Genomic DNA, 27,999 nt, shown 5'->3' with positions numbered 1-27,999 from the left:
TCAGGGAGACAACCTAAAATAATAATTTCTAAAAAAAAAACTTATCATGCTTGACTCTTTCGTGTCTTAAAGTATAAATGAAACAATACAAAAACATCCACAAATAAATCCCAAAACAGAATCAATAAAAGGTCCAAATTAGCATAAATTACTTCAATGGAAGCTGTGAGAAAATTACTTAAAAACAAACAATTTAGGCATTTTATAGTATAAGCGTATAAAAAACCTCTCCACACTTAAGATGTACGTTGTCCTCAATGTACAAATAGATATAAACAGAAAATATCATAAGGGTGGGAGAGAATTGAAACTACCCTGAATTTGGATTAATTTTTTCAGAATAAGGAAAATTAGAATTCTGGGCAATTCTAAATGAAGTACATTTTCCTGGGCAAACTAATATGAAAATAAAAAAAAATAAGATAAAGAGATAACAAACTAGAAAAAACAATAAAAAAAAAATAAAACTAAAGTGCAAAATAAAAATATAATAAAACAAAGAAGTCTCACAAATAAAATAAAAACAACTAACAATAAAAATAAAAATACGGTAAAAAAAACAAACAATAAACTAAATCAAGCCAGTGATTGGCATAATGTGAGGTGTGGGGATCACGAGCCACATGACCAGGACGAGAGATATGTAAATGATGGCATATCTGCTACCGATACACCTCAATGTGATCGATCCACTCTAACTGTCGTCGCTCGAAAAGGTCAATCTAATCAAAGTGTCACTGCTAAAGAGGTCAAATCGCTCAAAAATATTGTTGAGTGGAGCTAAATACGCAACAATAGGATGACTCGGAAGAGGAAAGGCTTATCCTGACTCAAAGGAGGAGGGGAGCAAGCTAGGTCCTCATGCTTATCCTGAGGATCCGAATGAGATCGTGTGTATCAAGGGCTTGCTCCATGTAAGTGTTCAATTATCCTCATATGACTCACAATGGATAATCTTTGTGGGACCATCTCTCCAGACAGTGTGAATGAGGATGTCTGCTTTGAAGTATCAAGCAGTCCAAAATGTCTTGCTAGTCGAGTTACGTAAGAGCCCAAATAGATAAGACCTTTCCTACTTTGGTCGGACAGGTGGTGATAAGAGAGGGCCACAAAATAGGCAACATCGATGGGGTGTCACCTCACCATACTCCAAAGGAAGTAAGCGTCATATGTTCCAATCACCCCTATACTCTTCCTTTGCCCAATTAGTGTGTGCGCCAAAATGGTATGAATGTAGCGATGTGCCGAAGGTAGACAAGTCGCCTTTGACTGACTGGGTTTGTACTGTGCCACTATCATGCTGATCTTTTACCAACAGAGTGGAGTAGAAAAATGGATGTGTTGGGATAATGTGGACAAATCAAGGGTACTCATGAACTCCTCGGAATAAAGTCCAAGGTCTAAAGCCCGGGACGCTCAAATTATGCGTCATACCCCCAAGTCTGAAAGATACAGTATGCGGCCCATCCCACCATGACATAGCATGCTATAGGAAGAATGTCAAACAAAACTCCTGCGTGAGTTCTAAAAAAGTAGGCCCCTCAAGGGAGAAAACCCAATCCCATGAAATTGTGTTGATTAGGGTCTGAACTCTGTCAACTATGTGCTTGTAGTGCCTCTCAGTCGATGCAACAACCCAAACCCAAGGGTCACTCATTTAGGAGTTGATATTGTTCCTCATGTGGACCTGAGAATAATTGGAGACACGGGTGCCTTGCGACTAGAGTGGGGCTTGAAGACAAGGTCGCACCCTATGTGTTCCGCTTTTTTGAAGCAAGTACATCAACCATAAGTTTGCCTCTTGATACGTGATATTCGTGACAGGTTTTCAAGATTTATGAAAGGATCATTCTTGAGACTAACTTATTATCACGATTATGGCAAGTGTACCAATCGAATAGTAGTATAGTTCAACAAGATCGGATTGTCGAACCTAAATGAACTACGAGTACTAGTATTTACTTCCTTATTATTATCTAGCCTAAAAATTAAGAGGTTTGGTTACCTAAACTAATTATTAACTAAGAATGCACAAAAAGAAAATTTGGGAAAATACTTTTGTGAAAATTCGATTGATTAAGATAATACCTAAGGAAAAATCCACCTAGACTTCACTTGTTATTTGACTCTGAATCGGACGATTTATTCATTTGACTTAATCTGTAGAAATGCCTAAGTTATATTATTATCTCTCTCGAGACTAATAACGTCTAACTCTAGGTTGAATAATTGAAATCTCTTTCTAATTAACATCCTAAAATTGCATTAACTCGTTCTATGGATTCCCTTATTAGGTTTCACCCTAATCCGGCAAAATCTTATCACCTTATCTCTAGGAGTGCAATCAACTCCTCTTAATTATGACAAATTCACTCTTAGATAGGGTCTATTCCTCCTCTGAATAAGAGCTTAACTTGAATCAATATCCTAGAATATCAAAACAAGAATTACGAACACATAATTAAGAACAAGTCAATTATTTATCATACAATTCAGATAATAATAACAAGATCCGTCTTAGGTTTCATTCCTCTTAGGTATTTAGGGGGTTTAGTTCATACTTATGGAAGAAAACATCTCAAAAGCATAAAGATAAGAAAACATAAGAAAACCCAAAACTCCTGAAGGAACTTGAAGGGAGATCTTCAACCTTGATGATGAATCTGGCTTTTGAGATGGATCAATCGGCTTTCCTTGAGTAATTCCTTGTTTCCTACTCTGCGTCCCCCTTCTAAGTGCCTCATCAGGTGTTTAAATAAGCTTTCGAATGCCTAAGAGCCCCCCAAATTGGCCTTTTTCGAATAGGGTTATACTTGGGCTGTAATACCCCAAACTCGGCCTAGAAGTTTGGCTCAACTCTGGCGTGTCACATTGAAGTGTTTTTTGAAAACCATGTTTTCATTAAAAACCCTTCTTAATAATTAAAAACTTATACCCTTTTTAAACCTTGTTAGAAAACCTCAGCTGAATAACATTCTTCACAACTTTGTAAAAATCTTGGTAGTTGCGGAAGCTAAATTTAAAAACAATTGCGGATACGTGATGTTTTGAACAACAGTAGTTGCTTTGGAAAACCGTGTTCTAATACTAGCAATTTATAAAAACAACAAAGAAAATTCCAAATTTGAAATCTAGAAAATTACAACGGCTTTACTACAACCCACATAAAAACATTTAAAAGTAATAATCAAAACTGTAACATAAATAGTGTGTGTGGCTTCCTCCAAGCCCCTCGCAGCTCCAATCCATCTAAGGCTGGAAATTACCTGAAAGGTTAATAAACGGGGTTAGTTTACGAAAACTCAGTGTGTAACATAACCCAACCATAGCCCAAAACAGATCAAACATCAGAATCAGACTTATCTGGGCCTTGGCCCAGTACAGAAATCAGAATGAAACCCATAGGACCATAGCAGATCTGTAACAAATATATCGAATCGCAGAAATCCCAACCAGAGGCATCCATAACACCCCGCATCAGCCTTACACCATGTGGGGAGACTACTCGACCCACCCAATTGCTACACACCACGGAAATTGCAATGAGGTCGCGGATATTGAGACGAAGTCACCAGATCTGAATATTGTGGCTAGGCCACCGTAAGAATATATATATATATATATATGCGATGGCCACCAGATTGCAAATGAGGTCGCGGATATTGTGACAAAGTCACCGAAACAGATATATGTGGCGAGGCTACCAGATTGCAGCGAGGCTGCCACAACGCTTCCTCCATCAATATAAACCCATGGCCCATGCAACAGAAATAATATGTCATGGCATACGTATACAGAAACAAAACATCATGCTTTTCAGAAAAAATATAACCCTAGAGGTAAAATCGTAATTTTGCATGCATAAGGGTATTTCAGTAATTATTACCTATTGCTAAGGTTTCATACTCATTCTAACATTTACCAAGTAATCATAAGTACTTACCTTGTCTTTTTACCAAAGTGGGCCCGTTGGCCCATTGGCCCGTTTTTGGCCCATTAAGCCCAAAAACACCGTTGTGCATGAAAATGCACACTCTGCACTCTAATCATCCAAATGCACCATATTCATTAACAACTGTCTCACAAGCGCTCGCACGCTCGCGAGTTCACAAAATACCAACCTTTTGATATTTCAGCTTTTACCGATTCAGTCTGAGGGAGGGTCTCATTTACACACCTGGTTGATGACGATTGATGACGATATCTCCCACGCGATAATCCTACAATCGATCACTAACACATTACACTTACGAATTAATGATAACTAACATAAATCCACATCAACTAACCCAATCATCACACAAGTTAGTCATTTACGCACGGGGGGCAAAATGATAATTTTACCCCATGAGGGTATCTCGGTAATTCTACCCTACAGGGGTATTTCAGTATTTCTACCCTACAAGGGTATTTCGGTAATTCTACCCTACAGGGGTATTTCAGTAATTCTACCCTACAGGGGTATTTCGATAATTCTACCTTACAAGGGTATTTTGGTAATTCTACCCTACAGGGGTATTTCGGTAATTCTACCTTACAAGGGTATTTCAGTAATTCTACCCTATAGGGGTATTTCGGTAATTCTACCTTATAGGGGTATTTTAGTAATTCTACCCTACAAGGGTATTTCGGTAATTCTACCTTATAGGGGTATTTCGAAAATTTTAAAAATTAGGGGTATTTTGGTAATTTACAAACCAGAGGTATTTTGGTAATTTTTCTAATCGAAGGTATTTTGGTAATTTTTCTAATAGAGGGTATTTTGGTAATTTTGCTAATCGAGGGTATTTTGGTAATTTGGTAACTAAAGTATTCTAAACAGGGATAACAATACGAATGGGCCTAAAGCCCATTCTCGGCCCAAATGGGCCCACACGCTCGTATGGCCCTTTTAGCCCAAATCTAGCCATAGATATGAGATTCACCTAGCCTAGTCCAATATTTACTACACAATCAAACAACTTATCCAATTGGGCCTGTAGGCCCATTGGGCCCACATTGCCCCTTTCGGCCCATCGCGACCTGAAGTAGCCATCCTACAGCTAGAGTAGTGAGAAATACACACCTGATAGGAGACTGGAGTTAATCCGCGCTCTGAGTACTCTTAGCCGACGCCCAACCCGAACGAGCACGCCATAAAGCGAAAGGGATCAGCCAAGAAAGGTACCTTTACTCTCCTCATGGTTCTCTCTATTTAAAGCCAGCTTGCATCCACTCTTATGTTAGCTTCCCGATGTGGGATCCCTCCATCGCCAGAGTTTAAAACCAACACCAACTCTTGCCGTCCCAACATAGCAAAATAAATGCTCTTTGATTGCCATGAGTTTCAAACCCTGGACCTCCTTGCCAACTCTATGACGCCACCTTCCTGCCTCTTATGTGGCGCTGCTTCGCCACTAGACCACAAGGCTTTCTGTGGCATAATTTCCCCAACAATATTCTTAAGGCCTACCTACTACACCTAGGGTCTGATTCACCTTAAACCAAAATTTTTGCTAGAGTCCAGATTTGAACCCAGGACTTCTCTAACACTTCTCAGCACACTTAACCACTAAAACAAGCCTTCATTAACGAAATTTACATGCACAACAAAATATTATAAGCTGCCTTCAACTGCTCCCATGCTCAAGGCCCAAAACTTCTAGGCCCAAATTCAGGGTGTTACATGGGCTCGGCAAGGACGCGCCCTGTGACACGTCGGTGTACGACTACTCCAGCCTGTAGCCAAGGCTGTTGAACAGGCACGGGCATGTAGTATACCCATCTAAGTCATGCTTCAATCCTGCCCGTGTGAGAAAGTCCAGGCCGTGTTAATTTCCCACGTGGGTCCATTTTTTCCTTTTTCGACCCGTTTCTCGCTCTTTTTACTCTCCTATGCTCACCTAAGTATAAAACATGAAATTAAAGGATTAGGAGCATCGAATTCACCAATTCTAAGAATAAACCATCCATAAATGTGCTAAGCATGGGATAAAAATATTTATAAATTACAATTTATCAAATACCCCCACAGTTAAGCATTTGCTTGTCCTCAAGCAAAAATCCTCAAATCATAATCAAAATAAATTCTTCTCAATTTATACTTTCTATCAATAATATCTCAAAATAATTCATAAGTACTCATACATTGAAAATTCAACTAAAAGTACATAAGAGTTTCAAACATTCCAAGTTGAGCATTTTATCACGAAAACATAGGTGTCTCCCCTCATCTAAGTGATTACCTTTGATCAAAATATCACAGAGTTTAACATCCTCACTAAAGATTCACTCAAATCACTCAAGGTGTTTGAGGACATCAATAAAAACACTCATTAGTCAATATGAAAAGTTATTACCATAGGCTTGCTTGAAAATCAAATCTCCACCACTATATATTGAGCTGATACATCAATCAAAAAGGTCTTTTAGAGGGTTGTAACATGGCTTTGGTTAGAGGGTGTGGTCATAAGCTGAAAGAAAAGGTTAGAATCAAGATTGAATTGAAAAATCACTTAGCTAGAAAAATAACTAATTATCAATTGAATACAAGTGAGCTTCTTTTCAGAATATGGAATTAACATTCAAGCTCAAAAACGACGCATTACAACTAATATGTATTGAAGTACATTCATTTTTTTTATTTTATTTTTTAAGAACAAGTCAAATACATAGAAGAGCAAAACATACTAAGCAATTAGTTCAAACCAAATCTCGACAAAAATAGGGATCAAGTTAGGAGATTTCAACAATAATGGGTTATGGGTTAATATTGAGGGTGAATCAATTAATGGCTTGTTAGGCTCAAAGGGGTTCACTAGGGGTTAATTATGAAGGTAGGCTTTTTTAGAGTGAGTGGGTTAAACCTAAGTGCCTTTATCATCTTGACATATTAAATCAAATGGTGTGGTCTTGACATGCATAATCAAGCAAGTTCTAGAATAACAAATCAAAACTGACGCACTCATAATGAAAGTGAGCATAAAAGGAATAAAATATGCTCTAAAGGCTCAAGATCTCACAAAAATTATGGCTTTTTGATGTTCAAACTTGTCAATTTCAACTCAAGATAATACCTAAGCTTAGGGAAACAACCTAAAAGTTTTTAATTATTCAAAAATCAAATTATCATTCTTGATTCCCTAATGTCCTAAAGTTTAAACAATCAATGCATAAATACCTATGTTTTAATTCAAGACATATCAATAAAAATCATAAATTAATCAAAATTCATTCTAATAGTGATATGAGTGATTCACGTGAGAATAAGACAAAATTCAGGGATTTCTAATGATGATATGAAAGAGCCCCTCCACACTTAAGATGTACATTGCCCTCAATGTACAAAGAGAGATATATTGACAAAGATAGATATATAATCATAAGATAGGAAGAGAAGTGAAACTTCCTGAATGATGCATGGACTCCTTGAATTGGAGTCATGGATAATAAACAGCGAAAGCAATGATGAGGGTGGAGGAGGATACTCCGGTGGTGGTAGAGGTTGGGTTCCACAAATGCTGCGCCAAAAGAATATTATATCTTAAGTTGGCTATGGTCGTGGTCGAGCAGGGCATGGATGTCGTGGAGAACCTTTCCTAGTGGAGTTTCAAGTTCCTGAGTAATAGTGAGCTTTGGAGCTCTTTATAACTGTGATAAAATCAGGAACTTTTTAGGAATATAATGAAGCATGTTTACTCGTAGTGAAATAGTCGAAAAAAAAGGTTGTACAAACTTAAGATAAAATAGTATTAATAGGAAATAAAAAGTAATATAAAAAATAAAGATAAAACTAAAATAGATAATAGGTGTTTATAGAGAAATTGGGGCACACGGCCGTAGGGCACGCCCGTGTGCCTTCATTTCAACCCGTTCGTTTCGTGGGTTTCGAATTGGGAGCATTGGTGTACACGGCCATGTTGCACGGCTATGTCAATCTTTGATCGCTTCTCCCACTCCCGTGTATGCAAGCACACGCCCGTGTTATTGTGACAGTGTCGACCACGGGTGGATGGCACGGGCATGTTTCATGCCCATGTTACATTCTCAATTTCAACCACGGTCTCTAAGCACGGGCGTGTCATACGACTATGTTGTTTTGGCAGTTTCACCCACGGCCATGTCGCACGGCCGTGGCAACTTATCGTATCCCGTGTTGGGGAAAAAATCTTACCTTGTTTTCGCACAGCCTAATCACGCTCGTGTTCATGGCCGTGTGGTCTTTAGAAAGTCTGCGTTCCATGATTCGGTTAGTATGTTAGATGTTAAAAACTAAAATTTTAAAGAAATTAACACTATTAATGCTTGGGTTGCCTCCCGAGAAGCGCTTATTTATAGTCTAAGCTCGACTTACCTCACTTTTGCATGGTCAAGGTAAAGCGAGGAGTTTACACTCCTCATCCCTGCTATAAACTTTATCAACATAAGGTTTAAGATGAGTATTGTTTACCTTAAATGTGTTGAATTTAGGATGATTTACCTCGACTATACCATATGGGAAAATACTGAGTACCGTAAGAGGAATTTCTTCATTAGGTTCAGAAGTGGTAATGCGAGGATTTGCTGCATCTAGTAGTACTTTGTCTCTAACATTTAGTTGATTTGGTGAGGTATTGAACTCATCCTGGCTTGGTTTCGGCTTATCGGGTGTTCTTAGTTTCTGTGTCCACCATTCATCTAGCTCCTCGATTTGTAGCCTCTGTTCTTCATAGATAGGTCCGTTGTTGCTGTTTGAACGTAGCTCATATACGTTCTTCGTAATTGTTTCCTACACAGAAGGTTTCACCACGTGATCAGTACTAGTAGAATGATTTATACAACCACCTTTAATTTTTGATGTGTTACTCGAATTACAAGCTTGAAGAGTGATTGTTTCATCTTCCACACGAAGTGTGAGTTCACCTGTACCAACATCAATAATAGTTCTAGCAGTCGCTAAAAATGGTCGTCCTAAAATTAAAGGTGCGTTACTATCCTCTTCCATGTCTAGAACAACAAAGTCTACTGGGTATATAAATTTATCGATCTTAACAAGAACATCTTCAATGATACCCTTATGAAATCTAATGGTTTTATCAGCCAATTGAATGCTCATCCTAGTTTGTTTGGGTTTCCCAAGACCTAGTTGTAAAAACATTTTATAAGGCATAACATTAATGTTTGCCCCTAAGTCAGCCAATGCATGATGAACATCTAAACTACCAAGTAAACAAGGAATCGTAAAACTCCCTTGATCCTTCAATTTGTTGGGTAGCTTATTCTATAATATTACTGTGCAAATTACATTCAACTCCACATGCGATGCCTCATCCAACTTTCGTTTAGTTTTCAAAAGGTCCTTTAAAAACTTGACTGTGTTTGGCATCTGCGAAAGGGCTTCAATAAACAGTAAGTTAATATGTAGTTTCTTTAAAAGTTTAAGGAATTTACGAAATTGTTCATTTGATCGGTCTTTCCTTATCGCATAAGGGTGTGGCACATGAGGTTTATATTTTGTACTCATCGGCTTTGGGTCATCTTGACCTACCTCATTCTTACCTTCGCTTACGACCATTTCTTGTAACACCCCAAACCGGAGACCATCGCCGGTGTCGGACACGAGGGGTTAGCAAGCCAAGTTCACTTGTTTTGCCCATCCATTGGACATTTCCAGTCAGGCTGGAAAAACTGCGTCACTGTCGCCTTAAAAATCATATCTCGAGTTTCAAAACTCGGAAACTGGTTTCGTAAATTTTCCTGAATTTAGACTCATATATCCATCCATGGATTTATTTCTAGAATTTTGGTCGGGCCAATTGGTACAGTTTAATAGTTAAAGTCACCCATGTTACAGGGATCGACTGCTCTGACCTTCGCGTGGTATAACTTGAATATCTCTCTGTACAGGGCTTTAATGCTGGTGCCATTTGTTTCTAATGAAACTAGACTCAAAATGGAATCTGTACATATAAGGTATGTCTCCTAATTCTTTCTGGATAATTTATAGTAAATTTTAAAGTTGCGACAGGGAACCCAGAAACTGTTCTGGCCCTGTCTCACAATAGCTTTAATATCTCTTAACATGTAACTCCTATGACCATTTCGTTTCTTCCATATGAAAATAGACTCATCAATGTTCATTTACAAAGCTGATTCACTATTTAATACCATTCCTACAAATTTTGGTGATTTTTCACATTCACGTTACTGCAGCTGGCAGCATCTGTTTTAAGGTAGGTCTTACCTATTTTGTAGTCTCCATGAACCAACTAGTCTTGCCTTACATAGGTCCACATATGATCATTTTAACCATGCCAATGGCTGATCATGTGACCAACATTCCCATTTCAATTCATAGTCACATCATGACACCATATATATATATACAAACCGCAAATAGTTTAAGTTGATACTTCACTATTACGAGCCATTTTCGCATGGCCGTACACATATACATCATAACATATTTAAACCAACAAGGGGTAGTCCTATACATGCCATTTCAAGTTCAACCAAGAATTTATACCAAAATGGGGGCTTGATAGTGTGGATGACTTCGACTTCAACGATCCCGAATCCGATTGCTATCGGCGAAATCTAGAAAAGCGAGAGCCAAAGCGGCGGAGTAAGCATTTTTATGCTTAGTAAGTCTCAAGGAATATAATCAACTCTAATTACAGCAATACATTCACATAGTTAAATGCATCATTTCATTAATGCGCATTCACATAATCATACTTACTTTACCATCCCAACTCTTATGTTCATACACAAATAACGGCTTCATTAAGGCCGATAACTAGCTCCATCATAGGAGCGGATATTCATACGCTCTTACTCCTAGCGCGCATAAGCACACACCGCACTTACCTTATCATTGGGAAATTTCACAAGTGCATTAGCTGAAATTTTCCAGCAAGCTCATAATTTTCAAATCACATACCTTCGAGTTTATCCGGATGTCGGTACTCGTTCAATCGCCTTGGGACATAGCCGGTTATGGTAACCCGCACCAAGGCCAACGGACTTTACCCGGATATCACGATTTGCACAAATGCCTTGGTCTTAGCCGGATTTAACAACTTGCACGAATGCCTTGGTCTTAGCCGGATATAGCTACTAGCACAATTGCCTTGGTCTTAACCGGATATAAATTTCAGCATAATTGTCTTGGGCTTAGCCGGATATCATTCAATTTCTCATGCACACATACATCAATAATCATTGGACATACATATTTCATTTTCGTTACTAAGGCTCAAACACAATTATAATCATTAGCATATTCGCCCGGGACTTAGCCGGGTGGAATTCAAATACTCATACACACATGATCAATAATCATACACATCCATGTTTCATCTTACATAATTCAAGTAAGATCACTTCTTGAGGACTTACCTCGGATGTTGTCGAACGGCTTTTTCGGCTATTCGATCACCTTTTCCTTCCCCTTGTCCAATTGTGGCCCTCTTAGCTCTTGAGCTAATTCAAACAAATTCAATTTATTAAAACCTCATTGTGCTAGCTTATGGCGAATATGACAAGGAATTTAAATGGTCATATGGCCACCCTTTAGCTTGAATACACAATGGTCATGCACATTTTATACTACATCAAGCAATTCAATACAATTTATTCGAGCATCAAGGAAAAGCTAAGGCCTTCAATAGGCTACCCAAGGCCGAATATACTTGTCCATGTTGAGGCCAATTATGCACTTAATACCACACAAAACAGCATGCATTTTACTAGTTAATGCTTTGCATATTGTAGCTCAAAACTTACAATATAGCATCAAGCACTCATATGTGTGCTAGGTAGAATGTGCTTACAATTTCACAATTATTCTTCAACATCTTCTTCTTTAAACAAACTTATTCATCACTTCCTTCATAACCAAAACATCATGTGCAAACATATATATACATATATGAGCATGGTCAATTTCAAGGTGTCCATAGCCATCCAAAACACAAATTTTAACTAACATGCAAGAAGCATGAACCATGCTCATGAATGCATCATGGCGAATATGACAATCATGCTCCTTTTCAACTTCAATCATGATAAAACAAAAGAAAGCTCAAAATCTTACTCAAGAGTAGACAATCCATCATTGCATGCATCATCATCAAGCTTCACACTTAGCATGCAATGGCTTTATCACCATAACAACTTTGGCCAAATACCATTTCCATGGCTTAACAAAGATTTGAGCCATGGCTAACATGCACATCAAGTTAGCAACCAAAACATGCATGAAACTCCTAACACAACCTCATACATACCTTAATCTTGATGCAAACTTGGCCAAATCTCCTTCTAGATCTCTTCCAAACCAAGCATGAAGCAAAAATCCTCCTTCTTCCTTAGTTTTGGCTCAAAGAAAGGATGAACAAAATTTTTTCTTTCCTTCTCTACAACTCACGGCAATGGGGGGATTACCACACTCACACACATTTTTTTTCATTTTTTATCACCCATACACCTTTGTTTATTATTTCACCCTAATGCACCAACAAAACATGTTTCATGACATGTTTAGCCCATCCTCCTTGTCATGGCCACCACCTATAAAGGGGAATTTGACATGCAAGTCCATTATTTTGCATGCATGCTTTAATTAGTCATCACACATTTCCTATCATACTTTCAAAGTTCATTACTAAGTCCTTTCTTGTGGAATTCACCCTTATAACACTAAATCAATCATCATAAAATGTCATACATGAGCACACATATTATAGGCATCAAAATAAATTTTAATTATTTTTATGCCTCGGTTTTGTGGTCCCGAGACCACCTTCCGACTAGGGTCAATTTTGGTGTCACAACTCTCCCCACTTAAGAAATTTTCGTCCCGAAAATCTTACCGGTAAATAGGTTTGGATATCGCTCTTTCATAGAGTTCTCGGTCTCCCAAGTAGCTTCTTCTATCCCGTGCTTGAGCCATAACACTTTTACTAGCGGAACCCGCTTGTTTCACAACTCTTTCACTTCTCGCGATAGGATATGAATCGGTTCTTCCTCATAACTCATATTAGCTTGAATTTCAATTTCGATGGACTAATCACGTGCGATGGATCGGATCTATAGCGTCGAAGCATCGAAGCGTGAAAGACATCGTGAACCTTTTCGAGTTCGGGGGCAAAGTCAAACGATATGCCTTTGGATCGACTCGCTCGAGATATCTCATATGGCCCAACGAACCTCGGGCTCAACTTGCCCTTACGGTAGAATCGAGTATCTTTTTCCAAGGCGATACCTTGAGGAACACTTTATCACCCACGATACTCGATATCCTTACGCTTCAGATCCGCGTCACGACTTTCGACGATCGGAGGTTATCTTGAGACTTTCACGGATTACTTTCACTTCTGTTCAGCATCCCTAATCAAATCCACCGAAAATCTTGCTTTCACCGAGCTCGGTCCAAAACAATGGTGTACGGCATTTACGACCGTACAAGGCCTCGTAGGTGCCATTTTAATACTTGATTGAAAGTTGTTGTTGTAAGCGGATTCAATCAACGGCAAATACCGTTCCCATGAACCACTAAACTCGAGGACGCAACATCTTAACATATCCTCAAGTATCCGAATTATCCGCTCGAATTGACCATCGGTTTGGGGTGAAAAGCGGTCTTGAAATGCAACTTGGTACCCAAAGCTTCTTGCAACTTTTTCCAAAATCGCGAGGTAAATCTCGGATCTCTATCCGACACGATGGAAATAGGCACCCATGTAATCTCACAATCTGAGAAACGTACAATTCCGCTAATTTGTCCATTGTGACTCGATCCCATTTCCACTCGGGTATCGTGATTGGCTGAAGTAATCCTGAAGGCACCTGATGTTCCGCTTTCACTTGTTGACATATTAAACATCTTGAAACAAAGTCGGAGATGTCTCGCTTCATACCATGCCACCAAAATCGACGTTTCAACTCATTGTACATCTTCGTACTCCCCGGGTGGATTGCCATTCGGCTACAATGGGCTTCCTTCAGAATTATCGAAATGAGTTCCGAATTCTTTGGGACACACCGACGACTTTTGAACCTCAAACAATCGTCATCGTCGATTTGAAACTCCGAGTCCTTGTTCGGAACACACGCAGCCCGTTTTGCAACCAACTCGTCGTCGACTTTCTGAGCTTCTCGAATTTGGTGTGTCAATAATGGTTTGGCTTTCAATTCAGCCACTAACACATTGTCGGATCGGACAGACAAGTGCACATTCATCGCTCGTAAAGTGAATAACGATTTACGACTCAAGGCATCCGCAACCATATTCGCCTTTCCCGGGTGATAGTCAATGATCAGCTCATAATCCTTTAACAGCTCGAGCCAACGTCTTTGTCACAGATTTAAGTCTCTTTGGGTCATCAAATATTTGAGACTTTTGTGATCCGAGTATACATGGCACCTTTCACCAAATAAGTAATGTCGCCAAATCTTTAAAGGCGAATCGATGGCGGCCACTCGAGATCATGAGTCGGATAATTTTTCTCATGTGGCTTTAATTGCCTCGACGCATAGGCCACAACTCGACCTTCTTGCATTAATACGCAACCTAACCCAAGTAGAGAGGCGTCGCTATAGATGACAAACTCCTTGCCGGACTCGGGTTGCACTAGAATTGGGGCTTCATCAAATAAGTTTTCGATTGATCGAAACTTTTTGGCATTTCTCAAATCCATTCGAACTTAACGTCCTTTTGGAGTAACCGTCATCGGCGTGGCTATCGTTGAGAAGCCTTTACAAATCGTCGGTAATAACCTAAGCAAGCCCCAAAAACTCGAACCTCGTAATATTTCTGAGGCTTCCAATTAAGTATGGCTGAAATTTTATTCGGTCGACTCGAATACCGTCTGATACCACATGACCCAATAAGCTAACCTCTCTTAACCGAACTCACACTTCTGAACTTAGCATATAATTGCTTGTCCGTAAAATTTGCAAAGACTAACCGCAGGGTTCAAAGCATGTTCGGTCTCATTTCTTGAATAGACCAAGATGTCATCAATGAACACGACTACGAATCGATCCAAATATGGTCTAAAGATCCGATTCATTAAATCCATAAATACCGAGGGCATTAGTGAGCCCAAAGCGGCATCACTAGGAACTCATAGTGACCATATCTCGATTCGAAGGCGGTCTTGGGTGCGTCCGAATCTCGGATTCGCGATTGATAATAGCCCGATCTCAAATCTATTTTCGAGAACACCGAGGCTCCTTTAGTTGATCGAACAAGTCATCGATCGTGTAACGGATATTTGTTCTTTATTGTCGCTTTATTAAGTCGGCGATAATCGATGCTGCAACCGCATGGTTCCATCCTTCTTTTCACGAACAACACCGGCGCACCTAAGGCGAAAAACTCAGGCGAGCAAAACCTCTATCCACCAATTCTTGCAAGCGAGCTTCCAACTCCTTTAATTCGTTGGTGCCATACGATACGAGCTATCGAAATTGGAGTGGTACCGGTACCAATTCGATGCCAAATTCTATTCCCGAACGGTGGTAAACCCGCAATTCTTGTGGAAAACATCCGGGTATTCACAAACCACGCGCGCGATTCGGGTTTCTTTTCGATTCCTTGTCATCGAGCACGCACGCAAGGTACGCTTCACACTCTTTTCTTACATATTTTCGGGCCAACATTGCGATATTACGGTGGCAACCCTTTAAGTCCGTAGACTTAACCCGAATTATCTCGTTATTCGCGTACCTCAAATCGATAGTCTTGCTTTTGCAATTTACGACCGCATCGTGCATGGTCAACCCATCCAAACCAAGAATAACGTTGAATTCATCGAGCGGCAAAAGCATCAAGTCCGCCGGAAACAAGAACCTCGGAACACTAGGAGACTTTTCTTGCACACTTTGTTGACAAGCACGTAATGACCCAAGGGTTTGACACCGAATTACAAACTCGATGAGACTCAATAGGCAAAGTCTTCTTTGGATGCTAAGGTTTCACATATATAAGATTGAGTAGAACCAGGGTCAATCAACGCAATCACTTTAGTATTGAAAATGGTGAAAGCACCGGTAATGACATCCGGAGAGGCGGCATCCTCGGCGTGCGCGTATGGCATAAGTCCTCGCAGAGCACGAGCCTCGGATCGATGGTAGCATCTCTAGATCCTCCCGACCGCCACCGACATTGCCCATATTTCTAGGTGGCCTACCTCGGCGATGGTAGCACCCGAGTTTCCACTCGACTCACATTCATTCAAGCTTCCTCGGGCAATCCTTCCTAAAGTGGTCGGCCGATCCACACTTATAGCAGGAGTGATCACGAAACCAACAGCTCCCGAATGCCATTTGCCACAATGTTGACACTCCGCCTCTCTCGGCGATCATTTCCACCATGGCGATCAAGTGACTCGTGTGGTCACAGGGGTCGATCGCGTCCTCGTCTAAAAAAGCCCAAAGCGCCTCTACACCGGTTCACATCATCTCGAAATCTCTTGATTGCTGTTGAAGAGACTTTCCGAGGACCTCTTCGAATTCTCCGGTTCCCACATCACTTTTGTTTCTCCTTTCTAAGCTCTTCGACTTTACAAGCTCGCTCAACAAGTACTACGATCTCTCGTATTTCGAGAATGCCAACGAACATCCTTATATCATCATTCAGCCCATCCTCGAAGCATTTACACATAATAGCTTGGACGAAATGCATTCTCGCGTGTATCGGCTAAGCCTCACAAATTTTCGTTCATAGTCGGTAACCGACATAGAACCTTGCTTAAGATCAAGAAATTCCCAAGTCACTTGCTCTCTAGGTACCAAAGAAGTCGAGTACTCCACCAATAGTAGGTGGAATCACGTAGCAAGGAGATGGTACACTTTAAGCATTCATCGGTGTACAAGATAGCTCATCGAGCACCGGATAGTGTTGTCCAACCGAAATTCAGCTCGTTCGGCATCATCATCATCTGTAGCTTTAAATTCAGTGGCCCCATGTTTTGAATCCTATCGATTGGGGCTTACTTGACCTTATTTGGTCGATTCTCGGAGGTATTGTAGGTGCGGGGTTGCATTTGTCGGGAATGGAGGTCGTGGGACAGCCGTGTTAGTTCGAATGTATTGATTAAACCATTCGTTCATCACACTATAAAAGGCTTGCCTAGCCTCATCATTCGGATTGCTGGCCATAGGTTGAGAGTCCACCGCGCTGTCCCTTGTAAAGGAGCAGCGCCACACTCTCCACATCATCAGCTATTGCTCGGTTGGGATCGGGACCCATTGCTATAAACAAACTCAAAGTCAAATTGTCGAAATCACCACACTATCGATTCATCATTTAATGGCATGTATAGCTAGACCCAGACACCTCACGGTAGTCCTAGAATCGACTAAACCGTGGCTCGATACCAATAAAATTGTAACACCCCAAACCGGAGACCATCGCCGGTGTGTCGGACACGAGGGTTAGCAAGCCAAGTTCACTTGTTTTGCCCATCCATTGGACATTTCCAGTCAGGCTGGAAAAACTGCGTCACTGTCGCCTTAAAATCATATCTCGAGTTTCAAAACTCGGAAACTGGTTTCGTAAATTTTCCCTGAATTTAGACTCATATATCCATCCATGGATTTATTTCTAGAATTTTTGGTCGGGCCAATTGGTACAGTTTAATAGTTAAAGTCACCCATGTTACAGGGATCGACTGCTCTGACCTTCGCGTGGTATAACTTGAATATCTCTCTGTACAGGGCTTTAATGCTGGTGCCATTTGTTTCTAATGAAACTAGACTCAAAATGGAATCTGTACATATAAGGTATGTCTCCTAATTCTTTCTGGATAATTTATAGTAAATTTTTAAAGTTGCGACAGGGAACCCAGAAACTGTTCTGGCCCTGTCTCACAATAGCTTTAATATCTCTTAACATGTAACTCCTATGACCATTTCGTTTCTTCCATATGAAAATAGACTCATCAATGTTCATTTACAAAGCTGATTCACTATTTAATACCATTCCTACAAATTTTGGTGATTTTTCACATTCACGTTACTGCAGCTGGCAGCATCTGTTTTTAAGGTAGGTCTTACCTATTTTGTAGTCTCCATGAACCAACTAGTCTTGCCTTACATAGGTCCACATATGATCATTTTAACCATGCCAATGGCTGATCATGTGACCAACATTCCATTTCCAATTCATAGTCACATCATGACACCATATATATATATACAAACCGCAAATAGTTTAAGTTGATACTTCACTATTACGAGCCATTTTCGCATGGCCGTATACATATACATCATAACATATTTAAACCAACAAGGGTAGTCCTATACATGCCATTTCAAGTTCAACCAAGAATTTATACCAAAATGGGGCTTGATAGTGTGGATGACTTCGACTTCAACGATCCCGAATCCGATTGCTATCGAGCGAAATCTAGAAAAGCGAGAGCCAAAGCGGCGGAGTAAGCATTTTATGCTTAGTAAGTCTCAAGGAATATAATCAACTCTAATTACAGCAATACATTCACATAGTTAAATGCATCATTTCATTAATGCGCATTCACATAATCATACTTACTTTACCATCCCAACTCTTATGTTCATACACAAATAACGGCTTCATTAAGGCCGATAACTAGCTCCATCATAGGAGCGGATATTCATACGCTCTTACTCCTAGCGCGCAAAGCACACACCGCACTTACCTTATCATTGGGAAATTTCACAAGTGCATTAGCTGAAATTTTCCAGCAAGCTCATAATTTTCAAATCACATACCTTCGAGTTTATCCGGATGTCGGTACTCGTTCAATCGCCTTGGGACATAGCCCGGTTATGGTAACCCGCACCAAGGCCAACGGACTTTACCGGATATCACGATTTGCACAAATGCCTTCGGTCTTAGCCGGATTTAACAACTTGCACGAATGCCTTGGTCTTAGCCGGATATAGCTACTAGCACAATTGCCTTGGTCTTAACCGGATATAAATTTCAGCATAATTGTCTTGGGGCTTAGCCGGATATCATTCAATTTCTCATGCACACATACATCAATAATCATTGGACATACATATTTCATTTTCGTTACTAAGGCTCAAACACAATTATAATCATTAGCATATTCGCCCGGGACTTAGCCGGGTGGAATTCAAATACTCATACACACATGATCAATAATCATACACATCCATGTTTCATCTTACATAATTCAAGTAAGATCACTTCTTGAGGACTTACCTCGGATGTTGTCGAACGGCTTTTTGGCTATTCGATCACCTTTTCCTTCCCTTGTCCAATTGTGGCCCTCTTAGCTCTTGAGCTAATTCAAACAAATTCAATTTATTAAAACCTCATTGTGCTAGCTTATGGCGAATATGACAAGGAATTTAAATGGTCATATGGCCACCCTTTAGCTTGAATACACAATGGTCATGCACATTTTATACTACATCAAGCAATTCAATACAATTTATTCGAGCATCAAGGAAAAGCTAAGGCCTTCAATAGGCTACCCAAGGCGAATATACTTGTCCATGTTGAGGCCAATTATGCACTTAATACCACACAAAACAGCATGCATTTTACTAGTTAATGCTTTGCATATTGTAGCTCAAAACTTACAATATAGCATCAAGCACTCATATGTGTGCTAGGCGAATGTGCTTACAATTTCACAATTATTCTTCAACATCTTCTTCTTTAAACAAACTTATTCATCACTTCCTTCATAACCAAAACATCATGTGCAAACATATATATACATATATGAGCATGGCGAATTTCAAGGTGTCCATAGCCATCCAAAACACAAATTTTAACTAACATGCAAGAAGCATGAACCATGCTCATGAATGCATCATGGCGAATATGACAATCATGCTCCTTTTCAACTTCAATCATGATAAAACAAAAGAAAGCTCAAAATCTTACTCAAGAGTAGACAATCCATCATTGCATGCATCATCATCAAGCTTCACACTTAGCATGCAATGGCTTTATCACCATAACAACTTTGGCCAAATACCATTTCCATGGCTTAACAAAGATTTGAGCCATGGCTAACATGCACATCAAGTTAGCAACCAAAACATGCATGAAACTCCTAACACAACCTCATACATACCTTAATCTTGATGCAAACTTGGCCAAATCTCCTTCTAGATCTCTTCCAAACCAAGCATGAAGCAAAAATCCTCCTTCTTCCTTAGTTTTGGCTCAAAGAAAGGATGAACAAAATTTTTCTTTCCTTCTCTACAACTCACGGCAATGGGGGATTACCACACTCACACACATTTTTTTTCATTTTTTATCACCCATACACCTTTGTTTATTATTTCACCCTAATGCACCAACAAAACATGTTTCATGACATGTTTAGCCCATCCTCCTTGTCATGGCGGCCACCACCTATAAAGGGGAATTTGACATGCAAGTCCATTATTTTGCATGCATGCTTTAATTAGTCATCACACATTTCCTATCATACTTTCAAAGTTCATTACTAAGTCCTTTCTTGTGGAATTCACCCTTATAACACTAAATCAATCATCATAAAATGTCATACATGAGCACACACATATTATAGGCATCAAAATAAATTTTTAATTATTTTTATGCCTCGGTTTTGTGGTCCCGAGACCACCTTCCGACTAGGGTCAATTTTGGGCTGTCACATTTCTGGCCTTGGTTTTTCAACTAACCCTTCCTCATCTTGAATGCTAGGCGCGTTGAGTTCCTCCCTTTGGTTAGATTCAGTGTTGCTTGGCAGACTACCTTGTGGTCGTTCAGAAATCAGCTTGGCAAGCTGTCTAATCTGAGTTTTGAGCCCCTGGATTGATGCTTGTTGATTTTTGAGTGTTGTCTCGGTATTCTGAAAATGAGTTTCTGACACTGAGATGAATTTTTTTAGCATCTCCTCAAGGTTCGACTTTTCCTCTTGCTGGTAGGGTGGTTGTTGGGAGCCTGGAGGTGGTAGTCTCTGGCCTCCCCATGAAAAATTTGGGTTGTTCCTCCAACCTGCATTGTCAGTATTGCTATAAGGATTGTGTTGAGATCGAGGATTGTTACCCATGTAATTTAACTGCTAGTTCTCTATGTTGTGGCCATAAGGTGGGTATTCTGAACTGCTTGATCCACCTCCACTCGCTTCGCACTGCATTACTGAGTGAACTTGTGAAGAACTAAGGAAACCATCAATTTTCTTATTTAAGAGTTCTACCTGATTAGAGAGCATGGTGACTGAATCGACATTATAAATGATGGCTGTTTTCATTGGCTTTGTCCTCATGACTTGCCACTGATAGTTATTCAGTGACATCTCATCTATAAATTCATAGGCATATTTAGATGTCTTATTATAGATGGTTCTGCCAGCAGTTGCGTCAACCATCTGCCGAGTCGAAGGATTCAGGCCATTATGAAAGGTTGGAACCTGTAACCAGAGTGGTAACCCATGGTTAGGGCATCTTCTCAAGAGGTCCTTGTATCTCTCCCATGCATCGTAGAGTGTTTCTAAATCCATCTACACAAAAGATGAGATATCATTACGTAATTTAGCCGTTTTAGCCGGCGAAAAATATTTTAATAAAAACTTTTCGGTCATTTGTTCCCAAGTAGTGATTGACCCCCGTGGTAACGAATTCAACCACTTTTTAGCTTTGTTTCTCAATGCAAAATGGAATAACCAAAGGTGAATGGCGTCATCAGAAATGCCATTTATTTTAAAAATGTCACAAAATTCTAAGAAATTTGCCAAGTGAGCATTGGGATCTTCGTCTTGCAAACCATCAAACTGAACAAATTGCTGTATCATTTGAATTGTGTTAGGTTTTAGTTCAAAAATATTTGCAGCTACATTAGGTCTAACTATGCTCGATTCAGTTCCTGTTAAAGAAGGTTTAGCATAATCATACATAGTGCGCAGAGCAAGATTCTGATTAATAGCAATCGCAGGAGGTAGCGGATATTCTTAGTTTTCAGCCATCTCCTCGGTTGTGGTTGAAGTATCGTCCTCTTGCTCTTCCTCTGTGTATCGTAAGCTTTGCCTTATTTCTCTTCGATTTATGCGAACTGTGCGATTGAGCTCACTATCAAACAGTAATGGTCCTGACGGGTTTCTTTTGGTCATAAACTAGAAAAACCTGTTAGAAGAAAATAAATGAAGAATTAGAAAAGAAAATAAAATTTTAAATTGCAATAAAAGTAAAAAGACTAAAGAAATAAAAATTGAGTGTTCCTAATATCCTAGTTCCCCGGCAACGGTGCCAAAAACTTGATACGTGATATTCGTGACAGGTTTTAAAGATTTATGGAAGGATCGTTCTTGAGACTAACTTATTATCACGATTAAGGCAAGTCTACCTATCGAACAGTAGTATAGTTCAGCAAGACCAGATTGTCGAACCCAAAGGAACTACGAGTACTAGTATTTACTTCCTTATTATTATCTAGCCTAAAAATTAAGAGGTTTAGTTACCTGAACTAATTATTAACTAAGAATGCACAGAAAGAAAATTTTGGAAAATACTTTTGGGAAAATTCGATTGATTAAGACAATACCTAAGGAAAAATCCACCTAGATTTCACTTGTTATTTGACTCTGAATCGGACGATTTATTCATTTGACTTGAACAGTAAAAATGCCTAAGTTATATTATTATCTCTCTCGAGACTAATAATGTCTAACCCTAGGTTGAATAATTGAAATCTCTTTCTAATTAACACCCCAGAATTGCATTAACTAGATCTATGTATTCCCTTATTAGGTTTCACCCTAATGTGGCAAAATCTTCTCACCTTATCTCTAGGCCTGCAATCAACTCCGCTTAATTATGACAAATTTACTCTTAGACAAGGTCTATTCCTCCTCTGAATAAGAGTTTAACTTGAATCAATATCCTGGAATATCAAAACAAGAATTAAGAACACATAATTAAGAACAAGTCAAATATTTATCATACAATTCAGATAGTAGTAACAAGATCCGTCTTAGGTTTCATTCCTCTAAGGTATTTAGGGGGTTTAGTTCATACTTTTGGAAGAAAACATCTCAAAAGCATAAAGATAACAAAACATAAGAAAATCCAAAAATCCTGAAGGAACTTGAAGGGAGATCTTCAATATTGATGATGAATCTGGCTTCTGAGATGGATCAATCAGCTTTCCTCGAGTAATTCCTTGCTTCCTACTCTGCACCCCCCTTCTAAGTGCCTCCTCAAGTGTTTAAATAGGCTTTCGAATGCCTAAGAGCCCCCAAAATTGGCCTTTTCTGAATAGGGTTATGCTTGGGCTCGGCAGGGACACGCCTGTGTAAGAAAGTCCAGGCCGTGTTGATTTTCCACGTGGGTCCATTTTTTCCATTTTCGGTTCGTTTCTCGCTCTTTTTACTCTCCCATGCTCACCTAAGTATAAAACATGAAATTAAAGGATTAGAAGCATCGAATTCACTAATTCTAAGGAGAAACCATCCATAAATGTGCTAAGCATGGGATAAAAATATGTATAAATTACGGTTTATCACCTCTCATGTTTGTCATTATGTACCTAAAATAAAAGATAAAGATCAAATATCAGACCAGAAAAATTAGAATTACAAATAAGCTAATCGAACAGGTAAATTAATCAGTTCTTAGGACGAACACCGAAGCACTTAACTAATATAACTAAAATCTAGTCTAAATTGGAACTAAAACTAAAACTAATAAAGCATAAAAAAATTAAATGAACTAAAAGAGTTAATACTAAGAGCTTTACACTAATAATAAACATAATAAGAATATAAGATAAATAGTAATAATAATAACAAGTAGTACAACTAATAATACTAATACTAGTATGAATAAGAATAATAATGATAAATAATAAAAAATAGTACTAATAAAATATAATAATGAATCAAAAATCATAATTAGAGAAATAAATAGGGAGGGGCAAAACGGTGCTAAGGGCAATGATGATGGTGGTCAATGGAAGTGCGGTCGGTGAGAATGTGGCTGTGACGGGGGCATATGGAACAATGGTCGAATAGAGGGAGAAAGGAGAATGAAAGGGAAATGGCAAAGGGGAGGAAGTGTAACACCCTTAACCCATATCTGTCATCGGATTAGGGTTACAGAGCATTATCATACAAGTGGAACATTACAATATACATTTCATACTTCAATATAAACATGACATAAACCATTCATTCACATGCATATCATCCCTAAATCAAGCCCTTGAGGCCTTAGAAATACATTTGAAACAATTTGGGACTAAATTGGAAACATTTGGAAAGTTTAAGAAAAAGTTAGAAAATTTTGACTGCAGGGATCATATGGCCATTTTGCCAGGCCATATGCCTCACACGGCTGAGACACACGCCCGTGTCTCAGGCTCTGTAACAGTCAAAATAGGGACACACGGCCGTGTCCCAACCCGTGTCTTCACCCGTCTAACTCTCTGAGTTGGGTCACACGGCCAAACCACACGCCCGTGTTCCAAGCCGTGTAACTCTCAAAATATCCACACACGCCTGTGAGTCAGGTCGTTGCTAGGCCGTGTAACAGCCTGACTTGCATGCATTAAAACCTACAGGGGACATGTAACAACCCGCTTTTAGTGAATTTGGAACAGTGGTTTTGGGACCAGAAATCTGACGTGAAAATATTTATTTTAATTTCTATGGTATGTTAGTAGTGTCGTAGAAAAATTTCGTTAAGAAATTTTATCGTTTGCATGTTTAATTTAGTAAAAAGGACTAAATCGTAAAATGTGCAAAATTAGAGTTCTATAAGTTAAAGGTACCAAATGGCATTGTAATTAAATGATTAAGGGATTTATGTGGTAATTCGACCATTGTTACTATGAGTGGACTTTTATGAACATATTATTAAGTGTTTTATAGGTTAATTCATAAGGTCATTTAAGTAAAATGATAAAAAAAGTTAAGTAATAATAATAAAAGATCATCTTCTAAAATGCCTTCAACGACCGAAATTGAAGCTTAGAAAACTCCATGGAAGATTGTTAGGTTCAGCTAAGCTAAAGTTGGTGCATGGTGAGTATTTTTCATCTTGTTTTTTTAATGGTTTCTATGTTTTTGAGGTTGTAGCTTCATCTAGTAAACCCAGAGACTAATTTGCAAAATTATTAAAAGGTTAGGGTTTTTCCATGAATATGTGTATGTGATTAATGATGTTTGATGGAAGAAAATGAATCTTTGTTGATAAATAAAAAACTTTTGTAAAATGATTTTTCTTGAAAATGTTAATTAAGGACATATTTGTAAAATGTGTAAAAATACATGGTAAAATTGTGAAATAATGAGTTGTATGAGTTGCCATTGATTTATAGTGAATTCAGCTAGCATAATATGTGGATTAAATTGCATTAATTTCAATTTACGGGCTAAAAGACTAAATTGTAAAGAAGTTAAAATATTAGGTGTAAAAGTGTAATTTTACAAAAGTATGTATTTTGGACTAAATTGAATAGAATAAATATCAAATGGATTGAATGTTCTTATTTAGATGAAGTTAAGCCTCGTACGGATCTAGATCAAGGGAAAGATAAAGTATCAGATTAGTTGATTCTATTTCGTCATTTTTGCAAAAATGAAACACCCCAAACCCGGCCCAGAGTTATGGCCCGATCTGACGTGTCACATGGACTTACGACTTAGTATGCATTCGCTAGTTTAAGTGATTGGGGTGGTCTTTGTAAAAACAGCGGTTGAATGAAAAGCCGATTTATCAATCCTTAGGCTATCCATTTGTTGTGCTTGTTGAGTCTTGAAAACGTTCATTAATTTTGAAAACCCGCGCAGCCTAACAATAGCAGTTTCGTCATAGTATAAATATAATCAGAATATAAAACCATAGCGGAAAAAAGAAATTTAAATAGCGGCCTTATTACAACTTAAAACCCAAAATTAAATCAAAATATAAAAATAATAAAAATAAACTAACTTAGAAAACCCAACTTTGCAGATGATGTGGCCACTCCGAATCCCTCATAGCTCCAAGCCCACTATGGTTGGGGATTTCCTGCATAGATGAAAATAAAGGATGAGTTTGGTAAACTCAGTGTGTAACATAACCTAACCATATCCCAAAATAGATCAAACCTCAGAGTCAGACTTATCTGGGCCTTGGCCCAGTACAAAAATCAGAATGAAACCTATAGGCCCATAGCAGACACAAAACAAATATATCATGAATGCAGAAATCCCAACCTAGAGCCATCCATAACACCCCCGTACCAGCCTTACGCCATGTGGGGAGACTACTCGACCCACCCAACCGCTATACACCACAGAAATTGCAGCGAGGCTACCAGATATTGTGAGGAAGTCGCCAACTACAGATATTGTGGCTAGGCCACCAGAACAGGTATATATATATATGTGGCGAAGCCACCAGATTGCAGCAAGGCTGCCAGATATTGTGACGAAGTCACCAGAATAGATATATGTGGCGAGGCCACCAGATTGCAGCGAGGTTGCTAGAATGCTTCCTCCATCAATATAAACCCATGTCCCATGCAACAGAAATAATATGTCATGGCATACGTATACAAAAATAGAACATCATGCTTTTCAGAAAAAATAACCCTAGGGGTAAAATCATAATTTTGCATGCATAAGGGTATTTCAGTAATTATTACCTATTGCTAAGGTTTCATGCTCATTCTAAAATTTACCAAGTAATCAAAAGTACTTACCTCATCTTTTTACCAAAGTGGGGCCGTTGGTCCATTGGCCCGCTTTCGGCCCATTAAGCCCAAAAATACTGTTGTGCACGAAAATGCACATTCTGCACTCTAATCATCCAAATGCACCATATTCATTAACAACTGTCTCACGAGCGCTCACACTCTCGCGAGTTCACAAAATACCAACGTTTCGGTATTTCAGCTTTTATCGATTCAGTCTAAGGGAGGGTGTCGTTTACACACCTGCTTGATGATGATTGATGACGATATCTCCCACGCGATAATCCTACAATCAATCACTAAGACATTAGACTTACGAATTAACGATAACTAACATAAATCCACATCAACTAACCCAATCATCACACAAGTTAGTCTTTTACGCACGAGGGGCAAAATAGTCATTTTACCCTCCAGGGGTAAATCGGTAGTCCTACCCTACATGGGTATTTTAGTAATTCTACAACTTATCCACTTGGGCCTACAGACCCATTGGGACCACATGGCCCATTTTAGCCAATCGCGGCCCAAAATAGCCGTCCTACTGCTAGAGTAATGAGAAATACACACTTGTTAGGAGACTACAGTTAATCCACGCTCCAAACACTCTTAGCTAACGCCCAACCCAAACGAGCATGTCACAAAGCTAAAGGGATCAGCCAAGAAGGGTATGCCTACTCTCCTCATGGTTTGCTCTATTTAAAGCCAGCTCTCCATCTACTCTTATGTTAGCTTCCCGATGTGGGATCCCTCCATCACTAGAGTTTAAAACCAACACCAACTCTTGCCGTCCCAACATAGCAAAATAATCAACCTTTAAGTGCCAAGGGATTCGAACCAAAGTCCTCTCACATGCCAACTCACGCCACCACCACTAGGCCATCAACTCATTTGTGTCATAAATCCAACACATTAAACTTTAAAGCGCACCTACTTGCTTCTAGATTTATTGAAAAGAAAAACCAAAATATATTGCAAGAGCCAAGACTTGAACCTTGGACCCCTTGCTTCCTCTATGACGTCACTTCCTTGTCCCCTAAGTGGCGCCACCTTGCCACTACACAACACTCCTTTTTGTGTCATCTTTTACCCCTTTTCTCTTAAAAGCCCAAATGCCAATTGCATCACCTGTTCATAAAATTAAAATTCCGAAGACTACCACGGATTTAACTTAAGTTTGGGCTTTCCAGAGGCCCACTAACCTACTAAAATATATATTTTAACCAACCAGAACACATACAAATTTTAAAAATCACAAAAACACAGAAAACCCAAAAATTGGGGCATTACAACTCTACCCTCCTTAAAGAAATTTCGTCCTCGAAATTTTACCTAAATCAAACAGATGAGGATATTGTTGATGC

The 27,999-nt window shown here is 39.1% G+C and overlaps 1 non-coding gene across 1 annotated transcript; it reads left to right on the top strand.

The window, feature by feature from the left end:
- Window positions 1-21,390: 21,390 nt before the first annotated feature.
- LOC128282742 (small nucleolar RNA R71) lies at window positions 21,391-21,497 on the top strand. The gene has a single exon (XR_008273097.1). It is a non-coding gene; the product is annotated as a small nucleolar RNA R71 (small nucleolar RNA).
- The last annotated feature ends 6,502 nt before the right edge of the window (window positions 21,498-27,999 follow it).

The sequence above is a fragment of the Gossypium arboreum genome, chromosome 10, assembly GCF_025698485.1.
Source record: "Gossypium arboreum isolate Shixiya-1 chromosome 10, ASM2569848v2, whole genome shotgun sequence".
Classification (NCBI taxonomy): Eukaryota; Viridiplantae; Streptophyta; class Magnoliopsida; order Malvales; family Malvaceae; genus Gossypium; species Gossypium arboreum.
Note: the sequence above shows the minus strand (reverse complement) of the source record. Positions and strands in the feature narration are given on the sequence as shown.